Source organism: Sinocyclocheilus grahami, unplaced genomic scaffold, assembly GCF_001515645.1.
Source record: "Sinocyclocheilus grahami isolate Dianchi unplaced genomic scaffold, SAMN03320097.WGS_v1.1 scaffold342.1, whole genome shotgun sequence".
Classification (NCBI taxonomy): domain Eukaryota; kingdom Metazoa; phylum Chordata; class Actinopteri; order Cypriniformes; family Cyprinidae; genus Sinocyclocheilus; species Sinocyclocheilus grahami.
This window is the reverse complement of record NW_015505521.1, coordinates 686139-690375: the sequence shown is the minus strand read 5'-3', so window position 1 is coordinate 690375 and position 4237 is coordinate 686139. Positions and strand designations below refer to the sequence as shown.

At 40.3% G+C, this 4237-nt stretch overlaps 1 protein-coding gene across 1 annotated transcript in view; it reads left to right on the top strand.

The window, feature by feature from the left end:
• Positions 1-15: 15 nt before the first annotated feature.
• LOC107603170 (tyrosine-protein kinase Fer-like) overlaps positions 16-4237 on the top strand; it is a 58236-nt gene continuing 54014 nt past the window's right edge. Inside the window, exon 1 of the mRNA XM_016295885.1 lies at positions 16-228. The gene's annotated coding sequence lies outside the window, so the exon portion shown is untranslated. The remainder of the gene's footprint in view (positions 229-4237) is intronic.

The following is a 4237-nucleotide window of genomic DNA, read 5'->3' as shown; positions in this document are numbered from 1 at the left end:
TCACACACACACACACTCTTTCTCTCTCTCTCTCTCTCACACACACACACACACACAGTGCTGCAGGGCTCGGAGGGTCGTGTGGTGAACGTTATAAGCCTGTGGCAGCACTGGAGCTGAGCGGAAACCCCTCCCGAATCCCAACTCAACTCCTCCAACCCCAGTCAAAGAAAAGAGGAATACCGAGGAATCAGGAAACACCGACAAATACCACAATACTCCAGTACAGTAAGTCAATTAACTATTCTATCACATACGCAATGTTGTTCGCAAGCAAGTGGTGTTTGGTGTTGTGCGAGTCTCGTTTATGCGCGTTTGTTTTGCTGTTTTTTCCAAAGGAAAAGGCCAGGCAGCATTAGCAGGGCAGCGCTAGCAGCGGCTAACGTCCCACCAGCACAGGAAAGCCAATGAACATGTTCAGTAAACCTATAAAACATGTTCTGCAGTTTGTCAACTGTCCGTAAATGTTATTTATGGCGGTTATGGATGTGTGAGGTTGTGCTATATGTGACCACAAAAAAAGAGTCGCCCGTCACTCTTCTTAAACTTTTGACATATGAACGGACTGTGCAGATAACCAGCTAAACTGCGGTTTACTCACCTTGACCAGCTCAGCCAATCGCATGTTATTAGTATGTAATGTTATTCTGAGAGATGGAGTCATTCTGTGCATTGAGGATGATTGCTGACAAGGGTTTTTTTGTGCATAAGGAAACTGGTCATTCCCATTGAATTATGATGGGGGGAAATCTTCAGTTTCCTCTTTTATATGATGGCCATAAACTCTTTGAATTACCCCTATCAAGCATTGCTGTGATTATGCTTTCTATAGTACTGAATGATGGACCTCAACGTTTGACAACCAGATGTTGAATACTACTTGTATATAATTTAAAATTTAACAAACTTCTTTTGGTGATTTTTTTTTTGTGTGTGAAAAATGTGCTTGTGCTGGCTTTATTTAAAAAATGCCACTCGTTTTTATATTTTGTCATAATGGAATGATTTCCATACAATCCATATGTGCAAATACATTTTGTGGCCACTATATGCCTAGAATAATTATGCATGTGTTTTAATGGAGTAAATCACAATCATTTTACTGACTCTCAGTCTGTTTTGGGTCATTTGTACCATTGACAGCTAGCAGTCTGTGCTATTGTTTTGGATTTAAACAGTGTTTTGGACTTTGATTTAAAGGGGTCATATGATGTTGCTAAAAAGAACATTATTTTGTGTATTTGGTGTAATGAAATGTGTTTATGCGGTTTAAGGTTAAAAACACACATTATTTTCCACATACTGTACATTATTGTTTCTCCTCTATGCCCCGCCTTTCTGAAACGCGTAGATTTTTACAAAGCTCATCAGTCTGAATAGCGAGGTGTGCTCTGATTGACCAACTATCCAGTGCGTTGTGATTGGCCGAATACCTCAAGCGTGTGACGGAAATGTTACGCCCCTTACCATACCTGTGATGCCGTGTCCGGCCAGAGCGACAAGACAAAAACATTAAAACTCATTATAATCGAGGCATTTGTTGCATCCAGTGGGGACATGATTACGGATTATAATGACTTATACTGTCTTTTTACACGTTGCATCGCGCCACGTAAACATAAAACCATGTCTGCATTTGTGATCGGAGAAATGACAAACAACAAGCGCTACTCTACACTGCTCAAAACTCACGTTTGAATCGTCAGTGGCAAATTCTTTATATATAAAAAAACGTACTTACAGTCTGTGAGTCAGAACAGCCGGCATTGTAGTCTACTCTACCAGGATCAGGAAACAGTCCTCCATAAAATGCGCTGCACACATCTGAATATTTGGGTTGAACTGTTCTGGAACAGTGCTGTAAATACAACTTAACCACTGATTTCTAGTCATGTCCTCTTTTGGAAGACCAAACAAAGTAGTTTCGCTTTCACAACAAAACACAGCGTCACACACGGCAGCCTTGAGTGAGCGGAAGCCGGCGGATTCGACGAAGGAGCGTCCGGAGGGCTTGTGGCAACCACATGTGACGACTCCGGGCTGAACTCCGCTTCATCCACGGTGAAAGCCAATCCGGTGATCCACAATGCAAAGTTGATGTATTTCCTCAGCAACCAGCACGGTTCAGCTCCAGGCATGACGAAGCAGATATCGTCCTCTTTTGGAAGGCCAAACAAAGTAGTTTCGCTTTCACAACGAAACACACAGCGTCTCCACGACATGGCGGCGGCAACAACAATACTACAGCGAGAATAAAAGTTACGCCTTCTTTCTTTGCGTGAACATTTGGGCGGCGTTATGCAAATTTTCCCACACAGTGATGTAGACATGTGGCATATGTAGACATGTGTTAGAACGAGTCGTTTTAGGTAGGCGTGGTTGACTCTTAACTTTTATAAAGAATATCTCTTTGGATTTGAGACTTTAGTCTTTGCAACTTTACAGATCTTCTTTATGCACCAAGAGCTTGTAACACTCCAAAGAGAAAGGAAAAATTGATATTGCATCATATGACCCCTTTAAGGTGCTTTTCATTTCCTGTGGGAAATCTGTCATAACCACTGGGCTGAGAGACTCAGCGAGTGTTTTTTTTTTTAGTCACAGGTGGTAAGAATCATCCAGAATGTATTTAATCTGGATTACAATGGAAGAACACACACTGTAAGTCTTGGAGCTGCCATTATGTTAACCTAAAGCGATGTTGGTCATGAGCAGCTGAGTTTGTTTACATGTTGTGTTTGCTCTCCCGTTCCTCAGACGCTCATATAGAGGACGCACATTCCTCCGCTGGTGTGCTCAGAAGTGCTATTCAAGCAGCTGTGCCCCCACAGAGCTGTTCTGTAGCACACAGCAAATCCTTGTTGAGCTAAACTCCCACTGATGTGCATTAACCAGCCTAATTGTGTTATGAGTGAGAGATTATACAGCACAGTGGTTATTTTACAGCTCTATCATGTGTTTTTATTGGTGGGCCAGGCTTTTGCTTTTGCGCTGTCCTTGAAATGATTGATTTCTTTACATGAAGTTGTTTTCACACTTGGTTTGATTGCTTGGTCCGATCACAAGTTTAATTCAATCCTTCCCTCTGCCTCTGCAGGTCTCGTTTCACATTGTAAAGCATTTCGCATTGTGAATAGGACCAAGTAAAGATACACATTTCTAGTGGTTATATGCATTTTTTGATGGCCTGTGCTGATATATTAGGGATATAATGCTGTTTTGTGTTAATTAAAGATGGTAAATAGCACATGATGCAATGAAATTTATATTTATTTTACATAGTATTTCCTAAATTACAAATAAATAATTTATAATGTAATCAATATGAAAAAAATACTTTGTACTTAAAAAAAACAAACCCTGTAAATTTAAACAGATTACATAACAGATTCAAACTTGAAATAGTAATCTCTTGATTCCGTACTTGTACTATAGTATTTTTCTCAAATAAAGAAACTGTAAAAAGCATGATTACAAAGGAAGTGAACACTAACCAACAGTGCAGTCAGTAATTTGGTACGTCTGTTGCACTGGTAATCATGTTTTCTCAAATAAAGACCAAATAACACACATTTTAGATGCAGTACACAGTGAATATGACATACCAGTCAACTGGATATAATGTAGCATAGTTTTGAATTTAAAATTAAAAAATTGTGAATGTGACATGGTGTGTGGCCAAGTATGGGGTCCCATACTCAGAATTTGTGCTCCGCATTTAACCTATCCAAGTGCACACACAGCAGTGAGTAGTGAACACACACACATATACACACCGTGAACACACACGGAGCAGTGGGCAGCCATTTTTGCTGCGGCCCCCAGGGCTCAGTTGGGGGTTTTGGTGCCTTGCTCAAGGGTCTCATCTCATTCGTGGTATTGAAGGTGGAAGAGAGCACTGGTCATTCACTCTCCCACCTACAAACCCTGCTGGAACCTGCAACCTTTGGGTTACAACAAGTCTCTCTAACCATTAGGCCATGACTGCCCCCAGTTTGTTGCTCGTGCATCTCCAGTGACAGCAGAACTTTTCTGTCCGAAGCCACAGATGATAATGAAAAAAAAATAGTTGTAGCCTTTTTATTACTTAAAACGTAATACTTTAATATTCCATGTACATTCTTTATTTAACCTTTCTGTCAAAAAATTTATTAGAACTGTTAAGACAGCAACTGATAGTAAAAAAAAAAATAATCAAAAAATCCAATCAGTTGCTGGTGAACAGAAACAAGTTCAA